Raw genomic sequence first — 21,138 nt, forward strand, 5'->3', positions numbered from 1 at the left:
TAAGAGTGCGAATGGTGTGTGCATGAGTGTGTGATAGAGTATTTTCTCCCCTGAATTCCACTTCTTTTTCACGTTCCAGTTCGTCGCAGAGTGCAGTAAAATAATTCTGTGTCTCGTGGTAGAAAGAAATCGGGAGGTGTAATCCAAATTTCTATTCTTTGTAGCATTTTAGCAGGTTCGGGTTAATCTGGTTTACGTGTCACACCAAATTCCTTTAGCATGCAGTGCGGCCCAAACACACGCCACGCACCAGGAGCAAGAAAGGACAGACGAGGAGGGCATGAGGTTATCCAGCACATTTACTTAATTAAACAATGATGCAGTACTAGAAGAGGAGCTGGAGTAAGAGGAGGAATAGGAGGAGAAAGACGAAGGAGAGGAGAAATGGGGTTCTATATCAGTTTTGCATTAGATAGCATACGCATGATATTAAGAAATGATAGAAAAGTAGAAAAAGGAGTCAGGAGAGAAAAAGATAGCCTGGATGGTATATTAAGTAAAAAAAAAAGTAATATCATTTGCGCGATTCAGTAACATGAGAGCTAAGAAGTAAATATCGTGCGGGCTTTGTTTTCTGTAACAGCGTATACAAGGTACCAGGAGAAACACGGGAGCGGATTGGGAAAGAGGGAAAGTGGGGATAAGGGACTAAGAAGGTACTTAAAATGGCAGAGACAGATAAGTAAGAAAGATCAGTTACATAAGTGCATCACGGGAGGATCTTCAGTGACAGAGGGAAGATTGAGTAAAGGACTAAGAAGGTACCAAAGATGATAGAGATAAGAAAGGGGAGATGTAATATTTAAGAATGAGATGCGTCAAGAGCGTATGTTCAATGAGGGAAGGTTGGAACAAGTAGAGGACTAAGAAGGCACTAAAGATTGAGATAAAATATATAAGGATGAATTATACAACGAGAGGATCTTCAACAAGGGAGGTTTTGGGGGTGAGTAAATGAGTAAGGTACTTAAAATGACGGTTGAGGCAAATGTGAGAGGAGACTTGTATAACGAAGGGTGCCACGAGAGGATGTTCAGCTTTGATGGGAAGCGAGGGATGCTGATTTGATTAACATTTCACCAGCTGACGAAATATTAACGCCTCGCACAATAGATATTACTGCTGCATCATTAATTATAGAGATGAGTCGTTGTCTTTTTTTTTCTCTTTTTTTTTATATGTGACCGGTACATTTTTCGTATTTAATGCTTTGTTATGTATTTATTTATTTATTTATTTATTTTTATTTATTTATTTATTTATTTTTTTTTTTTGTTTGTTTGTTGTGTCTGGGCCTTTTTACTTCTATTTTGTTGTTAGTTTGAGCAAGTGTGTATGTATGTATGTCTGTATGTCTGCTTCTTTGTTTCTCTCTTTTTGTATTGGTCTGTCTGTTGCCTTGTACGTTTCTTTGTTTTTTTTTTTTTTTCTGTTTGTCTGTTGGTACACACATATACACACACCATAAGATAACAAAGGATATGTCTAAAAGTATGGTGTTCGAGAATGATAGAGCAACATTAACTCTATTTGGAAATTTCTCTTTTATATCAAAATGACACTGAAATATTTAATTCTAAAATTAAAATTGGCCGGCGATTTTTTAAGAAATGTAAAAAAGAAACGTATCACTGGAAGATGGAAGCGTTTCATAAGCATCATATAAGAGGCTTTCTACTAAATTGACTCGTATGCTCCATAAGTGGTACACAATTTCCTATGGATGTTAGGCCTAATTATACAAAAATAACTAAATGTGAAAATAAATTAATAGCGTACCAAAATCAAAAGAATGATCAATCCTGGGGTTGTATAAGGAGAAAGAAAAAATAAAATAAAATCACAGTTATGCAGTGAAAACAACAGAAATGAAGATAGGTTGGACATGTTGCTAGGAGAGCCAATAACAGATGCATGAAGTGGTGGACAGTGCGTACCCGGGAGTAATAAGCGGAATAGATCACGGCCAGCTTGTGGGGGAGAGATATAGCTTGAAAATACGTCTGGCAAAACTTAACAAGGACATGCTCAAGTGCCGTGACTCGGAAAAAAGTTTGTAAACATTCTGACCAGCAGTGGACTTGAAATGTTTGGTTATTATTTGTTTTTCATACTAGGAGCAGCAATAGCAGCAGAAGTAGTAGTAGTAGTAGTAGTAGTAGTAGTAGTAGTAGTAGTAGTAAAATTAGATAAGTAGATAATATAGATTGATATATAAATTAAAAGGAAGATATAGACACAAAGATCAACATACCTATTGATATAATCAGAGAGAGAGAGAGAGAGAGAGAGAGAGAGAGAGAGAGAGAGAGAGAGAGAGAGAGAGAGAGAGAGAGAGAGAGAGTTGATAACATGTAGGTACTATAACCTTTATTATATATTATTCTATTTTTGTAGTTTCTAGCGTGCCTCAAAATAAACAGGACAAAAAAATTACTTGTTTTCTGCATTTTTTTTTATTCGGGCTGCTTGCTTGTGTGTTCGTGCGTGCATGCGTTCGTTCGTGTGTGTGTGTGTGTGTGTGTGTGTGTGTGTGTGTGTGTGTGTGTGTGTGTGTGTGTCACTGTGTACTCGTATTTCAGTTTAAAAAGTAGTGGCTAATGAAACTTTGCTATTTTAAGAGAAGCAATATTTATATCATGCATGGGATGGCGGTAATAGTGATGGTGGTGGTGGCAGTGGTGGTGGTGGTAGTAACAGGAGTGGAGGTGATGAAAAATAGGATGGCGGTGGTGGTGAATATATCATGAGGTGAATGCATGAACTGGAGTTTTGATAAGGACGATGGTGATGATAGCAGCGAATGGCGATAGCACGGCGGGGGGCGGAGAGAGGCCCGGTGCTCTGGGAGGAGGAAAATACCTGTAATGTTGATTATGGAAGGGTAGTTTGCCTTGATGACGATAATGGCAGCGTGATGGCACTTCCTAGCACCCGTAGTGAAAATGGAATGACAAAAACTTTATATCAATATCTCGATAAGGAAATAGATTGTTAAGAGTCTCAGTAAAAAAGAGAATGCCTGCCATCCCTGACACGAGACAAAATATAATGTTGGCAGCAAAATAACTTAAAGAGACAGTTCAGTGAAGGGAATTATAGTGGAAAGGACGCCTCGATGAAGGGGATGCTTGTCAATGGTGAAAGACCTTTAGGTAATACTAGTTATAATCGTGACGTTCCTTGAGAGGTGGCAATTATTTTAAAAATTTTAATCATTGTCAGTGGAAAGTTGCAATCTATAAAAATTTCTGGCTTTATGTTCTTTTTTTTCAACGCTTTGTCGTCAGCACGTAATTGGAAAAGAAAATAATCGAAAATATGGAGGTATCACGGAGTCCTAATTGTTAACGAAGGGGTTAGCAATGACGATGGTGGTAATGGGGATAGTACTGATGATTCTGATGTGATGTGATTGACTTGTTCTGACGGAGGTGTGGTGTGGTGATAACATTTACTGCTTGTTTTCACTCGCTTTTAATTAAGTTTGTTTTGTCATCAGTTTTACAAATTTACAACGACCAGGTTTAATATGAAATGATGTTCCGAGGCCACACAGGAAATGGACGTAGTGGTGGTGGTGGTGGTGGTGGTGGTGACGCAGTGTGATGGATTAGCCTTAGTAAGTGAAGTATTTCCAAACGTTACAGCTGTCCATATCAATTGACAGACACTGCACCTGAGTCTTCCAGCAGAGAGGCGCATCTGTTACTGTTGCTGTCGTAACTCTTGTTGTCTGTAATTTTTTTCTTCCTTTTTCTTGTATCTACTCTAGACATCCACAATGGCCGACAGATGGCTTATTTTTTATTCATCAGCTTTTTTCAGGAAATGAATCGACGAGCAGCAACAATACGTGAATGATATTGTGCAAGTTGTGGAAATGGCGAGGGTGGTGGTGGTGTGTCAGAGATGGTAATGGTTGTGGTAGTGCTAGCGATGGTAGCGATAGAGGGTGGTTGATAATGCTGTTGTTGGTGGTGGTGGTAGTGATGGTGGTGGTGGTGGTTGAGCAGAACATTATTTTTTTTTCCTTTTTATCTGTTTATGTTAATGATGATGATGATGATGATGATGATGATGGCGGCGGCGGAAAACAGGAGACGCAAAGTACCTAAGTTGTTTACAAAAAAATGCTCCTACACGGTAAAATAAAGGACAGTGACAGGAAACATAGTGGCTCATATATATATTCGTGGAGAGAAAAATGTACTCGTGAATATAAAGGGAGAGAGAGAGAGAGAGAGAGAGAGAGAGAGAGAGAGAGAGAGAGAGAGAGAGAGAGAGAGAGAGAGAGAGAGAGAGAGAGATAATGAAAAGTAGAATTATTACAGAGAGGATAGACAAGTTAAGAGGAAAAAAGTGAAATTACAGAGAGAGAGAGAGAGAGAGAGAGAGAGAGAGAGAGAGAGAGAGAGAGAGAGATAATGAAAAGTAGAATTATTACAAAGAGGATAGACAAGTTAAGAGGAAAAAAGTGAAATTACAGAGAGAGAGAGAGAGAGAGAGAGAGAGAGAGAGAGAGAGAGAGAGAGAGAGAGAGAGAGAGAGAGATAATGAAAAGTAGAATTATTACAGAGAGGATAGAGCAAGTTAAGAGGAAAAAAGTGAAATTACATAGAGAGAGAGAGAGAGAGAGAGAGAGAGAGAGAGAGAGAGAGAGAGAGAGAGAGAGAGAGAGAGAGAGAGAGAGAAACATAATACAGTTGAGACAAAATGACCCGTAATAACCCAGCCAGCCGTGCACATTAACAGCCTGTTTGTTTGCTCGTGTTTGCATTATGCGAGAAATATTTGATCAGCATTACAGCAATTATAGCGTTATTTGATATTTCAGCTAATTAATTTGCCAATTATGCTTTAAATACTGCCTTGGATTTACGCCACAGAATTAGAGAAGCACGTACTAATGATAATGCCGATGGCGACACGTGTTTACTTGCGTTGTTGCCTGATTGTTATCGCGTTGGTTACTTTACTCCTTTATTTTTATTTTTTCTCTGATCACTCGTAAATTTGTGGTTTCCGATCACGTATGTATTTCAAAGCATAGTTATATACAGTACATCAAAAGGAAAAAAACAATGCATTGATAAAGTAATTGATAATTTAATTTTGAGTATGCTCCCATTAGTATGTTTCAATTTCTCTATAATATGATTTTTTTTTTTTTCCCCCGGATGTAAGTGAAAGGGCAAGTGAGGTGGATGTACAAGTAAATAAAAATGCTGGAGTTTCGCAGCAGTGGCTTTAATATCATTCCAGTTTGCCGTCGACTCTGGAAATATTTTTCTTTCATGATTCACTTTAATTTCGGCCCGTTATTCCAGAACCTTTGCACCTTTTAATTTTTACTTTGCAGTGAAGTAATGAAATGACGGTCTGAAGATTTTCTAGAAGGTGATTGAAAATAAATGTGTGTGTGTGTGTGTGTGTGTGTGTGTGTGTGTGTGTGTGTGTGTGTGTGTGTGTAGATAAATAGATAGACAGACATAGATATGGATATATATAGATAAAATGGTTAATCGATATATATATACATATATATATATATATATATATATATATATATATATATATATATATATATATATATATATATATATATATATATATATATATATATATATATATATATTATATTCTTATTTTTGTGACGGTGCTTTCCATGAGTTTTTATTTGGATATCTATTTGTGGCTGTTCTAGAACGTGAGCATCCGCCACACTGCCCGTCGTCCCGTGTGGCACGGGGAGGCGGCAGGGTGCAGGCGCGCCTCGCCCTGCATCCTGGCCCTTTGAGTCCTGCGGGTGAGTAATGCCGCACACACTGCCGCGACACCTGCTATCCATCAGCTGTTGTAAATGCTCCATTCTGCCAAGCGTGTTCTGACGGTGTTGTGTGGTCAGCGGCTTGTTTATGGAGCTCAAAATATTTTTTTAAATGCAGCTGAAACTTTTTTTTTTTTCAGGGTGAAGAAAAAAAGTCTTGTTGATACAACTGGCAAGCGTCACTCAGGACTCTCCTCCCCTCCACTCAACTCCACTTTACTCCCCCTCCTCCCTTACAATCAGTACACTTAAAAAAAACTGAAACTGTGTCATGGAAAGCGTGTGATAATTTCGTTTTAAAAATTGTACAGGAAGTGTCATTGAGCGATGCGTCAAGGAGGCGACGTAAGGGTGGCGCCTCTGCCGTGTGATATTAACAATACAAACATGGGGCAGACGTGTCAGTTATTGCCCCTGGGACTTGTTCCACGTGAGAGGTGAAGTGCGTGACGTCAATTCATCTCGGCAGTAAATGGCTTGTATTTGGCTTGTCGCGTCCCCTGAGGTGTGTTGCGGTGGCTGTGCGCCGCGAGGGAACGTTACAAATTACGCGCCATAAATCTGGTGTCGCAAAATAGGCAAATACTCTTGATTTTTAGGAGAAAAATGGAAATAAAATTGGGGACCATGGTCATGTATATTGGGCGGATGATTATACACACATGACGCGGAGCTGAAAACAAGGAATACCAACTTGTCTGGGAACGGATCGCTAATGAGTGTTGTCTCGCGTCATACCTTTCAGCGAAAGGTCTCTCAGTCAGAACAGTACGTACATCTTCAATCACCAGTTTGTTCTTTTGAGTATCAATGCGAGTGACAATACTGTTCAAAAATAATCTCGTCATAAGGTGTTTTTTTTTTTTTTTTTTTTTTGGCTTTATGAGCGTGCCTTTGTTTCTCTGTCAGGTTATTTCGGAGTTCAGAGAATTTCGTGTGATTAATGAGCACCTTAAGAAACATTTTGCGCACTTGTGTCGCGTCTTCCAGGAATAATATATATCTTTTCAGCCAGTAAAGTTAATAAGCTAGACGTCTCACTGGCTCTCGGAAAAACTGTGTAAAGAAAACTTATTCTAAAACTGAAAAACATACACTGCGTTGCGAGGTTAGTTGATTTGTTTCCAGGTTTTCAAATTGCACTTTCAATTCATTTTTTTCTGAAACAACCAGAACAGAAACACACACACACACACACACACACACACACACACACACACACACACACACACACACACACACATTTTTGTCTTAAAATAGAACCATGTCTGATATGAGTGTGAGAGATAGAGATCATTGACGCAATCTATCATGGCGGCGAGAGAGAGAGAGAGAGAGAGAGAGAGAGAGAGAGAGAGAGAGAGAGAGAGAGAGAGAGAGAGAGAGATGGGGGTGGGGGGGGCGGCGCTTGGAAGGGGGTCGGTAGAGTGAAATGGACGGCGAGAGAAAAATGGGACTAATTTGTAATCGCCAAAGAAGAGTAGAAATGACAAACATGTCCGCCATAATTTCCTCTCGACGTAATCACTTCGTTTATTTTTTTTTACCGATCTTTTTTCTTTTTTCCCAACTTCCCTTCCTTACTTCCCTTCATTTCATTTTTTGGCTCACATTATCCTTCTTAACATTCCATCTCTCTCTCTCTCTCTCTCTCTCTCTCTCTCTCTCTCTCTCTCTCTCTCTCTCTCTCTCTCTCTCTCTCTCTCAGAAATTTAGTTAAAATGGCTTGTAGTAATAGTAGTAGTAGTAATAATAGTAGTAGTAGTTGTTGTTGTTGTTGTTGTTGTGGTATTGGTGGCGTTGGCAGCGGTGGTAGAGGTAGTATATTATTTGGGGTTATAGTATTTGTAGTAATTGCGGTACATTGGATAACTGTGGTAATTTTGAATAATCATAAGTATCGTAATTTACCTAATTGATTTCAGCAGTACTCATAATATGTTTGTCCGGAGGATTGAGCCATGCCTGATTAAATACAAGGCGAAATTGTGAATGGTTCATCAAATCATCTGTTTGATAGGATCCCTGCCAACACTTCCTTGGTATGGTAGCAACAGCAGCAGCAGCAACATTAGTAGTGTAGTAGTAGCAGTAGCAGCAGCAGCAGCAGTAGTAGTAGTAGTAGTAGTAGTAGTAGTAGTAGTAGTAGTAGTAGTAGTAGTAGTTCTTGTTGTTGTTCTTGTTGTTGGTTGTATTAATGAAAAAAAAGAACAGCAGCAGCAGCAGCATAGTGACGATAGTGATGATGATGATGAAAGCGATCTTTATGATAATTAATTTGGTGATAGTGATAAAAGAAACTAAAACAACAACATCAGCAACAACAACAACAATAATAATAACACCAATAATGGTAGTAATAATAGCAACACTAATTAGATTTTCAATTACTACCCTCTAACCAGCAATTATCATTCCTGCCAGGCGACAAGTAACGATAATCCAATATTTTCAGAGGGAAGCTGTAATACACATTCCAAATTTTAAGCCGTCCTTCTTTTCCATCAAGTATTTTCCTTTATAAAATCCTGAAAAAATATGTATCGTTGATGGTTTCTGGAAACTTGGCGAAAGTTGTTAAAAATAAATTATGAAGGAATATATTTGTTTTCCTTTATTTACAGTGACAAATTACCTTAATTATAACTTTACTTCTTTACTTTTTACCTCCTTCTTTCCTTCTTTTCTCGTCCACTCTGATGTGTTGATTATATATTCTTAACTTTTTTTTAAAGTTATTGTTGTTGTTATTGCTGCTTTTACTGTAGTCATTACCATCACCATGATCACTATTATCATCACTATTATTGTCATCACCATCACCATCGTCATATTTCCTCACCAAATAACACACACACACACACACACACACACACACACAAGTAAGTAGTATAACTGGTAGAAAATCCCTACCTGGAACACCACCGCCACTATCGTTGTTATCATCATTATCGTTGTCATATTTCCTCATTAAATAACACACACACACACACACACACACACACACACACACACACACACACACACACACACGCGGTAAAATAACCTGGACAACAAAAAACCCATTACAGTGTAAAACCACCCTTGTGTTCAGTCAGAAGCAGGGAAAGCTTCACAAAAAAAAAATCCTCTTTAAAAAAGAAAAATAACCAATGTTATTAGGATGTTCGAGGAAGGCAAAGTGAAAAATAATGACTCAGATGACCTTTCCTCTCCCCCTTGCGTCCCTCCCTTAATTAATACCCTCATAGAAAACGGAGCGAGATCCAATTCACCGCCAGATTAGGGGGAACACGTCATTAATTTTGGCTTGGTGTGAAATGCTGCCTCCGGAGGGTGTTACTGGGTGTTTCTGGGTGTCCCTTATCGTCTCGAGTGTTCCTATTAAATCCCGCTAGTATGAGTATGAGGATGTGTACTGGGGAGGAGGAAAAGGAGGAGGAGGAGGAGGAAGATGAGGATGAGAGAGAACAAGAGTAGGAGAAGGAGGAAGAGGAGGCAGAAAAGGATATGGTATTTAATATCTGTGTCATCTCTGTCGTTATTTCCTTTTTGTTCACTGATTCATTCTCTCTCTCTCTCTCTCTCTCTCTCTCTCTCTCTCTCTCTCTCTCTCTCTCTCTCTCTCTCTCTCTCTCTCTCTCTCTCTCTCTCCGTCATATTCAAATCAGAACTAAGTAAAAGACATTTATTATTTTCTTTATTTAGAGAAGACAGAGAGACAGACAGGCAGATAGAGAGAAACTAATTGTATTTGAAGCGACGTTAATGCGCAGAACGAGAAAAATAAGGAAGACGATAGAAAAAAAATGCTAGGATATGTTAACAGAGGGAAGGAAGGAATAAGGTGAAGGACACAAATAAAACTACATAATTACCAGCAGATTTTCCGCGCAACAGCTCCTGGGGGAACGCGACGCCCCGAGGTGACCGAGGGAGCGAGGTAAAGGGAGGAAAAGTGATAACGATGAAAAATAACGCTATCGACTGGGCCTTGTAATTACATGTGACACGGTGCCGGGGCTCACTGCCGCCTCGTGCAGCAAAATGAACTGATATTCTCGCCTGGACGCCCGCCTATAATGAACTAGATTACAGGGCATAAAGAAACGGCTTAATTATTGTGACATTTTTCTACTCTCCTTTTTTTATTTTTTTCCTATGATTTTCTTTTCTTCATTGGCTATTGTTGTTTGTTTTGTTTGTCGCTTGTTTTGAAGAATGTATGTGTGTGGAATTAGTATATTAGATATATAGCTTAACACACACACACACACATACACACACACATCATATGCTACTTTAATGAACCGCATTGTCAGCACTTCCACACGGTGCCTTGTAACACCTCAAAGCCCTGTGAATAATCCCGAAGCTTCCACGTTATACCAGCCACACATGATTCCCAAAGTTAGCGAGTCATCCACACTCGCGCCCCTCCCGCCCTCCTCTCCGTTAGCGTTAAGTTTCCCTTCCTGTGTCACACTCTCTCCCGCTCCGTCGCTGATCCGAAGAACTTGTCCCTTTTGAACTCTTCGCATCCTTTTTTTCTCTCTCTCTCTCTCTCTCTCTCTCTCTCTCTCTCTCTCTCTCTCTCTCTCTCTCTCTCTCTCTCTCTCTCATGTGAGTAAATAGCCATTTTCCCGCTTTTTTTTTTTTTTCACAAGCAGCTCAATTTGATTTTACTGGTAGCTTCAATATTTTTTGGATTGGTTTAAGAATTGTTTTTAAGATATCTGCTAAAACTTTATTTACCTTCGTATTTCTACGAAGTACGAAGTGATAAAGTGTGTGTGTGTGTGTGTGTGTGTGTGTGTGTGTGTGTGTGTGTGTGTGTGTGTGTGTGTGTTTGTCTATAAGGCTTAAAAGCAGTTCATGTGATGTGCACACGAGAACTTGTAACTACAGGAAACCAAGAGCCCGAGGAGCAGAACCTTGTAATCTGTGAGCCGAGCAACATTCATATCTACAAGGAAAACAAACTGCAAAAATACTGTCAGTGAATAGCGCATGTCAACACACAATGGGAGAAAATCCTTCTGTTGATGAGAGGAACCAAAATGTTCCAGAAATCCGAGCATTACTGACATCAAAGCCCACAGATCTTGTCATGCGTGTCTTGCAAACTTACACTCCGACCTCGCTGACATCGGAACAGGGTCGTATATGATTCTGGGACACGTGGAATGTGAAAGGGGGCTTACTGAGAAGAAAAACTGAACGAAGAGAAAACGCATAGGATTTTGACCGCACTCTTGGTTTCTGTTTAGCAAGGAAGTCTGTCAAAGCATAGCAGGCGAACCATGGCGACTGTCACATCACGGAACGGACGTACCTAGGTTGGAAATTCATAATAGATACTAAACCAAGGACGGAAACAATGGAAATACTAATTATAGACCGTGTGCTTCAGTGTGAGAGTGTATCGTAGCTGACTTGCCGTCTCTCCTCGTTAAATCATGAAGCAGCTCAGCAGCAATAGGAAGACTGATTACGTGGGATTACTGAGGAAAAAATGGATACAAAGAGATATGTTAGGGTGTAACAAGGGTATCTGCTCGTAATTAGTGGCATCACGGTGGAGACGGAAGGAAATCTAGGGGAGGTTAATCTTTTTGCAATACCCTAAGGAAGCAACAAATTTGGCTTCAGAAAAACCTGGCAATAATTCAACTAATAATGGGAAATAACTGGATAGGAAACCATTCAACTTCTGGCCTGCGGGACTCCCAAAGCGGGCGTGGAGGCGCGTGTTGAGGCTTTCCAGACATTACCTGAGCCATGTCAGGAAAAACTTCGCAAATTGCAGGCTTCTGTATTTTTCTGTCAGTGCTGCTTATCGTTGTTGTGCCAGCTTATCACTCGTCTGGCTGCTGAGGATCCTGGTATTAAGTGACTTTATAGAGTTAATAGAAGGAGGTTCCATATAATACATTCATTTACACTTGAAAACGGTTGACCAGACCTGCCCCCCTCCTGCTTTGTATTCCGCGCTATGTTGCTGGTGTATCATTTCTTTGTATCTTTCCTCTCCCATATTTTGTACCTTCATTCTCAATAAACTGTTGAACTGTCAAACACACGTGTAACTCACCATTGCACATATAATAAGTTTGGAATATGTACAGTTCTGTTTTCTGCGAACGGAAAGCTTCCAGATGACCGAGATTGTAACGAAGAGATGTTCACTGAACGCACCTAAGATTGTAACAGAATGCTCGCACCAAAGATAAATGCTAAAAAAATAGCTCAGCACGTATTTGGCGCAAGCTGCCTTCACAAGCCTTAGATGGGAAGAAGAGTAGCATAGGAAGCAGTGCTTTTGGAGAACCAAGAACCATCATGAGAAGTAATTTCCTTGGTTCTTTGAAGAGAGAAAAAAATACGTAATGAGTGTGGTCTTCATGAATTATGGATCAGAAGCTTCTATCCGTGGGAAAGTTATGTAAAGTTGACGTGAGGATGCTCAAGGAGGAGCACACACAGAGAAGGAGAGGGGGAGAGAGAGAGAGAGAGAGAGAGAGAGAGAGAGAGAGAGAGAGAGAGAGAGAGAGAGAGAGAGAGAGAGAGAGAGAGAGAGAGAGAGAGAGAAGATTAAACATTCCTTCATAGGTAATACGTCATCAAAGAATAGAGTAAAATTTCCCTAATGGAAAAAAAAATAACGTTTAAATGTCGTCTTTAGAGAGACGTGTGAGCAGTTAGCAGCAGAATACCTAGATGAAAATGAGGACAAGGCACATAGAGAACTAGAGACAGCTGAGTTCAGAAAAAAAAAAAAAAAAAAGAATATGCAGACAAGTAATAGACAAGTAGAAGTAAGCTGTGTAGATGAACGAGGGACACCAAAAAAATTAAAGGGAGGGTTAGAGGTACTTGCCCAGCGAAGAACCAAGCAGGACTGTCGGTGAAAAGAATGATGGTGATGAAAGACTGGACGAATGAGATACATAAAAGAAAGAATGATACGTTACGGTAAGAGAGAGAGAGAGAGAGAGAGAGAGAGAGAGAGAGAGAGAGAGAGAGAGAGAGAGAGAGAGAGAGAGTGATTGTGTGAGTGTGTGTGTGTGTGTGTGTGTGTGTGTGAACAAGTAAATAAGCAAGCAAACAAACAAAACGTGACCCCAGGAACAAACTGATCCCTTGCCTCCCTTGCCTCCCTTCTGTGGTGCGTTAGGTGGCAGGGGAGCAGGGAGCAGCAAACTGGGTGTGTGTGGGTGGGTGAGCCTGTTTGTGGTGTGTGCGCGCGTGTGTGGCGTGTAAAGAGACCTAGAAGGAAGCCTCTTACGTCCTCTGTTTGTGCAGCTTCTGTGGTTAATGTGTACATGATTTTTTTTCTCTTTTTCTTCATTTTTATTCTTTCCTCTTATTCACGAACATTTTGGACTTAGTGATTCTCCTTCAAGCAGCGTCTGTGATAAGGTGGTTGGGTCGTGGGTAGTAATGTCAGAAGTTGTCCTTATTTCTCCGTTTTCTCTTTGTTTGCTTTGGTAATGTTGTGTGAAGTGGTGTTTGGTGCTGGCTTTCAGACGAGAGGTTTTTTTGCAGGTGAAGAGTTGGTCATCGTTGTATCTTTGTGTGTGTGGTGTGTCCTTGGATGGTTGGTTGGCTTGTTGCGTTAATTGCTTGTATATGTTGTGCCCTTTGCCATCAGCGCTGTCATCATCGTCGTTATTTTTTATCAGGTAGTGAGGCTAATGCGCATTGAATCCACAAATAAACAGCACACACACACACACACACACACACACACACACACACACACACACACACACACACACACACACACACACACACACACACACACACACACACACACACACACACACACACACACACACACCAAGCTTTCCTTCTCCCTTTTTCACAATTCTGCCCTCCCCGTTCCACCCAATCCTTCCCTCTCCCTTGCCCACATCCTTCCTTCCTGGCTCCCCACAGACCTTCCCTTTCAATTCCCTCCCTCCCTCCCTCCCTGCCTCCCTGCACACCCCACGCAATCCCTCCTGTGCCTCCACCACGCCTGCACTTCTGGACACAAAGGGAGGCGCCAGCGAGTTTCCTGGAAGCTGGATCGTCACCGCTACCGTGGGTTCCGAAGCAAATAACCCCCGCAAGGTTCGAACCGATGACATGGGTGAGGCAGATTGAGGTCAGGTCGCCAGATGGTTCTCGCGATCTGTCAGGCAGTGCACTAAAGCGTCATCTGCTCTCCGTTCTCTTCATCTCTCCCATCCCTTCTGATACCAGCGCGTAAAGATAAGTGGTCAATTTAGATGCGATGTCAAGAAATGAGACCCGCGGAGGAAAGCAGCTTGGTGGTTTGTTGAGGTGGGTATTCATCTTAATCTTCTCTCATTTATTACGCGATTCCGGACCCTCGATGTGTGGCTACTCAGGGGAGAGTCGGTGGTTACGGGAGGGAGAAATGTTATGTTACTGGTATTGGTGATTCGCCTCTCTCTCTCTCTCTCTCTCTCTCTCTCTCTCTCTCTCTCTCTCTCTCTCTCTCTCTCTCTCTCTCTCTCTCTCTCTCTCTCTCTCTCTCTCTCTCTCTCTCTCGGGAATTCCACCGTTGATCCCAAGACAGTTTGACAACAAAGCGCTTCAAGTTTATTCCACGAAATGCTGGAGAAACGAGAAATGGTCGAAATGTGTCTTTGTTTTCAAGAATTGCAGCATTATCAATAGTTAAAGTACGCATTCATTTAGTGGCTTAAGAGGATGTCGACTAAACTACTTCATCATTTAATAACATTTTTTTTTTTTTTTGCTGCTATGTATTCCCCTTTACTTTAATTGTATCATAGGTACAGCAGAGAAAAAAAGTTGCGTACTGCATTTGTGTAATTTATAACGTACTCCTTTGTTAATTATGCATCTACATCATTTTGTAGCTATGTAGAAACGTGATTCATTGTTAATTATGTATGAAATTTGTCGTGTCGCTATGTAGAAATGTATTAGACAAGGGCAGTTACTTTGAAATGAGATAACATCAAACGTGTGACTTGGCTTAGATAACTAGAGAGAGAGAGAGAGAGAGAGAGAGAGAGAGAGAGAGAGAGAGAGAGAGAGAGAGAGAGAGAGGCAGACAGATATATTACATGAAGTAGCCCCGATGTGCCATTTCAGGCCGTCAGGTGCGGTAAAGGTTCCATTTGGGTCTCTCGGCCGGCGCTGCTTCACGACCTTTGGAGGCGCGGATATTGAACCCGTTACAGTCGCGGGAACCTGGAGCTGAACACGGAATTCGGCGGTAACTGCCCTGCTGAGGAGGCGGAGGTGGAAAAAGGAGGAAGAGAAGGAAGACGTGAACGAGGATAAAAGTAAAAAAAAGAGCAGAGGTAAAGGAAAAGAAAGAGAAAATAGAAAATGATTGTAAAGGCGAAGCAGAATGTAGGAGACTGAGAGCTTAAAAAGGGTAATGTTGAAGGAGAAAGAAAAGAGAGGTGTGTACGAATAGTAGAAAGAAAAATACCTTGCTGATGACAGGAACGTAAAAAAAGAGAGAGAATTTTTATAAAAGGAAAGAAAAGTCGAAATGAAAGAAAATGAGAAAAAAATGAAATTTGATGATATATAAGGCAAGAGAGGAGTACCGAAAACTAGAAATTGATAAAAAAAAAAAAAACGGCAATGTAATAGAAAGGATAGCAGTATAGAAAAAAATAAAGAAGAACCAAAAAACTGGATATAGACAGAAAGAAAACGAAAAGGCAGTAAAGTATAGGAAGGGAATAGAGAAAAAAATAGAAACTGAGAAAAAAGGAAAATGCAAAGTGAAATAGGTAGAAAGGAAGCAAAAGTAAACCAGAACAAAATGAGAACAGAAAACAGAAAATGAAAGGATATTCGTAGAAGGAGCGAGAAAGAGAAAAGAAAAAACGGAAAATATGAAAGTAGGAGCAAAAAGAAGGAAAAAAAAGAGGACTTGAGGTTTTTATGTTTCCAAAGCTTAATCCCACAGAACTACAGCAAGCGAGGGAGGGAGCGGCAGGAGAAGAAAAGGGCGTCGGGGAATGGTGAGAAGTAATCCCCCATTCCCCGAGGGCGGCCCGGTGGGAAGCCTAGGACCTCTTGTACAGGGATAAGTGCCGGAAGGACCTCCCCGTGGGTCCTGTGGGATAGGGGCATGATCCTTCTGAGACTCTTGCTGCCGCCCTTTCCCTCTTGGTTACCTTCTCAATCCCTTGTGTGTGTGTGTGTGTGTGTGTGTGTGTGTGTGTGTGTGTGTGTGTGTGTGTGTGTGGGTAAGTTTTTTAATTTTCCTTTTTTCTTCTTTTTCTTTTTTATTTTATTTTCATTCTTTCTTTCATTTCTTCTTTCTTAGTTCTTCTTCATCTTGTTCTTGTTCTTGTTCTTGTTCTTGTTCTTGTTCTTGTTCTTGTTCTTCTTCTTCTTCTTCTTCTTCATGCTCTTCTGCTTCTTTATTTTTTCTTCTTTTTCTGTTGTATTTATTTAACCATTTAATCGACCATTTGAGAGAGAGAGAGAGAGAGAGAGAGAGAGAGAGAGAGAGAGAGAGAGAGAGAGAGAGAGAGAGAGAGAGAGAGAGAGAGAGAATTAATGAATAAAACGCTCATACTCAGTTATATAAAACTCTTCACCACACCCCTTCATTTACTCAACTGGCAGTCTCACATTCCATATAAAACCACAACAAACCGTTTTCATAACCTAAATAATATCGTAAAAAAAAAAAAAACGAGGGGGCTACAAAATAAACATTGCGTAATAATTGGCATCGTGGAGCGCAAGTTTTCATATGAAGAGGCCGATCTTGACAACTCACTACAACCGTGAAGAGCCCTCGTGGTACAGGGGCGAGGGCGCGTGTCGGCATTTCTAAGGGGGTGGGGTGGGGGAGGCGGTTTCAATGTTAATGCTGCTCTGCCCACTATGCATCTGCTCCAGAAAGGCAGGAAGAGAAGTGGGAAAGTTTGTTTATTCACCTTCCTATTTTGTACCTCGATTCTTTTTCTCTCTTTTTTTTCTGTACCGGTCTTTCTGACTCTCTGTGACTCTCTGTGACTCTCTCTCTCTCTCTCTCTCTCTCTCTCTCTCTCTCTCTCTCTCTCTCTCTCTCTCTCTCTCTCTCTCTCTCTCTCTCTCTCTCTCTCGTTCGTAATTTGAGATCTTTTCTTTTGTAAATTAGGAATGCTGTGATTAAGAATTAAGTTGGATCCGAAAATTGAATATAGTTCGTTGAAATGTATGTCTATGTCATTGTGTTTTGCAAGTACTCTCTCTCTCTCTCTCTCTCTCTCTCTCTCTCTCTCTCTCTCTCTCTCTCTCTCTCTCTCTCTCTCTCTCTCTCTCTCTCTCTCTCTCTCTCTCTCTCTTGTTCATAATTCCCGTCTCGGCAACATTACAGGATAAGAGCATGAAAAGGAAGAGGAAAAGGAAGAGAGGTTGCGAGGGTGAGTGGGGGTGACTGACCTGCGAGAAGGAGGAGGAGGAGGAGGAGGAAGAAGAGGGAGAGGAGGGGAAGGAAGGTTAGAATAGGAGGAAGAGCAATAATCCGGAACGCACACGCCTTGCCAACTGCACCTCCTTAATCCTTTGTCCGGTGCTGTATTATCCTCTCACTCCCACACCAGGCGATTCCAGCCACGTCCACCTCCCGACCTCTTCCCACCGCCGCTCAGTCACCCACCCCGTCAAGTCAATAGCCAGCCCTTCCCTGACACACTCGCTCTTCTCGGCCCTGTGTGTGCTCGCCTCAGGCTGGCCTGGAACTCTTGGTGACAGTGAAAGTTGTGTAAGGTGGAGTGGTACCTGTAGTGGAAGGGATGAAACAGACAGACAGACACGAAAACACACACACACACACACACACACACACACACACACACACACACACACACACACACACACACACACACACACACACACACACGCGCGCGCGATAGAAGAAAATATTGTAGTTTGTAGTGAATTGCACATAAAATAATGGAGAGAGAGAGAGAGAGAGAGAGAGAGAGAGAGAGAGAGAGAGAGAGAGAGAGAGAGAGAGAGAGAGAGAGAGAGAGAGAGAGAGACTTTTTTGAGTTAGTATATACATATGTAACATAGATTATGCTGTGCACACTTTAGTGGATCAAAGTGCCTCATCTCTTGCCATTACAAAATAATCAGCCTCAAATCCTAGTACAGGTCAATTCAGACTTAATGAAGCTTGAAATAATCTTTATTATATTATCGATTTCAGTAGTCTGAATAAAATTATCTGTTACCTAAAAATTATAAACAGGATTGGTAAAATATATATATATATATATTTTTGGGTACATATTTTAAAGAAAAGGGCTTGCCACATGTGTTCTGTCAACAATGGCTGGCATCTTGCTGGTGGGTGAGGGAAGGGTTCTTACGCGGGAAATATCCTCTTGCAGGAAGAAAAACTATTCCTGGCGAATCGAATGGTCTAATGTGCCCCTGTGTTGAAGGCGCCCCGCTCTCCTGTACTATTTAACTTTATGTAGAGTGAAATAACGCTCTGACGATTACAGCAAGTCTTGTAATTACTTTGAGAGAGCCCAGCTGGGAAACTAATGGAATAAATATGAATGTTTAATACCTTAACCTCTGAGGTGCAGGAGACTTTGTCTTAATTATGGCAAAGGTAGAGACGTTTCAAGAGCTGTTCATTGCCACAATGGGGAAAGTTAAAGGAGGTGTTAAGATTAATGGATGCAAATATAATATTCAATAATGGCTTACCAAAACCATATCATTTAAGATGTTGCAGACATTCTCATAAAATTTATGATTTTCACTAATATACTTGATTTTTTTTATATATTTGGATAGAATTTAATAATGATCGTAAACTGTAATGTAAAGTAGAATATGTAGTGTATAAAGACTTAAGTATGTGATAAGCATACACATAAATCATGCTTGAAACAAAAATGCTCTTGTTCACGTGTGCTAGCTCCTTATGCCTACATATTGTGCTAGTATAATTGTACATCAACCTTGGAAACCAAAGGAATCAATAAAAAAAAATCACAGACCAGTGGAGAGATCAGTGTTAAGAGCTCTAAGAGGTAGAAGAGCGTTTAGATTGAGAAAGGTACTCAACGAAAATAGATATGAAAGAGGGTATGTGGCGGAGAATGAAAATAACATGAAAGAGACACATATTGAGATACATACCACGATAAATTAGATGCAAAAATAAGATAAGTAAATAAATTCGGTTGATATTAACAGGTAACATGTAAACGTGATAAAATTATGAAGAACAATAAGACATAGTGAAGAGAAAAGGCGAAGATGTTATGTGAAAAGTAAAGACCATCCTCAGCTTCCCTCTACTCCCCTCTTACACTCCTCGTGCTGTATGGAGGGACAGGCCAGCAAGTTCCTCCGGTGTGTCTGCGGAGAGGGAGAGGGAAGGAAGAGCTACACGTGTTAAGGGAGCGAAAGAAGAATGGTGCGTGAAAGGAAAGGTTGGAGGCAATGGATAGGAAGTGGAAAGAGAAAGAGAGTGGGGAGCGAAGGAAAAGAACGAAGACGAAAGGAAATTGAAAGAAAGATATGGTGTGAAACGAAAGATGAAAGGCAACAAAGAACAGTTAGGGAGTAGAGGTGAATAGAGAAGGAAAGAAAGGCAAAGGGGATAGTAGAAAAAAATGAAAAACATATCTAGATCGGAGTCGGGGCAGGTGAGCCAGGTGTTGCCAGCAGGTGTTCTTATCGCTCACATAGTTGTTCGTGTCTCGGTAAACATTCAGGAGTACTCTGGCGGGTCGCTTTGTGTCAGGGTGTCGAACTTTCCCTTGACACGCTAACCCTTTCAACTTCCGCGGGTTTTCCTTGAGCCTGATAGGTGCTCTAGTGCAAGTTGACAGTTTTGAAGAGATCGGTAGGAAGGGATCCGGTAGTTGAGGGCATTTGGGTCTTTTAGATTTATTTTTTGGGCCAGTAATTTCGTGCAGATTACTCAGTTGAGGTAACACGGTGTCATAAAGGGGAAGGGTTGAAGGTTGGTCTGGTAGGTGTGTATTCTGCTCTGGTGGTGGTTATTCCCGTGTCCCGTAACGGTTCTTGTGATTTGTGAATATCGAGAAGGAGGGGAAAGGACACGCCGCGAAGGTTTTCTTCTTTCTGCGGCCACAGCATCAGGAAATAAGAAAAATAAAAATAAAGATAAATATTGTGCTCACCAGGGCTCGAACCTGGGACCTTCTGTGTGTTAGACAGACGTGATAGCCACTACACCATGAGCACTTGTAAATTTCTTCGTTGTCTTATTGTTATATTGAATTCATGTTTGCTTTTGGTGACCTTCAGTAGGGATGAACGACGCAATGAACTTCACTGAGGATTATTGAACGACTTGACGTAATTCACAGCCAGACGAACCACTCGCAAACATGGAGCCATTTTGATCAGTGGGGGTAATTACAAAACACACAGGCTTGAATACTCGTGAAATGTGTGGAGTAAATTTTTTTTGATGGTTATTGAACTGACATTACATCGATTGACTAACTGATGACTGACTGACTGACTGACTCACTCACTCTCTCACTCACTCACTCACTCACTCACTGTCTGAATATTTTCCCGTAACTTTACACACTGGCCTAGTTTCCAGAGCACGTGTATGTATGCATATAATCACAATACTGTGCCGGCTGCGGACACTTGAGTGAATTAATAACAACACAGAAACCGGACTCCGTGTGTTGATCTTTTTGTCATATTTTTTTCTCCACAGTGCTGAATGCCATTTCATATTTGATACGGTAAATAAATCATGAATCCTTTTTTTTTTTTTTTTTTTTTGTAACTAGCTCTGTCTATGTAAAAATTGAGGCATAAAAGCAAAAAGTATGTGTGTGCGTGTGTATGTGTGTAAGGTAGCCATGTTAAAGATTAAAGATACACAAAAAAAAAAAGAAAGCCGCCCTTCCTTCTCCCTTCTTCCTTCCGCTCTAAATCCCCTTGCGCCTCCATCAGACAGACACCATCCATACCTTCCCTGTTTCGTCTGTCTCACCCATAAGCCATTGCTACCTCTGTTCCCCTTTTTAGCGTGAGGCTTCCCCTCTAGTAAGATATACGTATGTGGTCTCCCTCTTGTCTTCCTTCAGCTCTTCCCTTCTCTTCGTCTACTTCATCTTCTTCGTCTTCCTTTTTATTTCTTGCCTTCCTTTGTTGTTTATTTATTATATTCTGAGCATTTTTATTTGCTATTTCACTATATTATCGTTCAAGTTTGCGTTTTCAGTAATGTAGTCTTTTCTTCGTCATTCGTCCTGTCCTTAAGTTTCTGTTTTTTAAATTTTCAG

General features: G+C 40.8%; 1 non-coding gene across 1 annotated transcript; it reads right to left on the minus strand.

Moving 5' to 3' along the window:
* Positions 1-19,998: 19,998 nt before the first annotated feature.
* Trnav-aac (transfer RNA valine (anticodon AAC)) lies at positions 19,999-20,071 on the minus strand. The gene has a single exon. It is a non-coding gene; the product is annotated as a tRNA-Val (tRNA).
* Between the last annotated feature and the right edge of the window lie 1,067 nt (positions 20,072-21,138).

Source organism: Scylla paramamosain, chromosome 9 (genome assembly GCF_035594125.1).
Source record: "Scylla paramamosain isolate STU-SP2022 chromosome 9, ASM3559412v1, whole genome shotgun sequence".
Classification (NCBI taxonomy): Eukaryota; Metazoa; Arthropoda; class Malacostraca; order Decapoda; family Portunidae; genus Scylla; species Scylla paramamosain.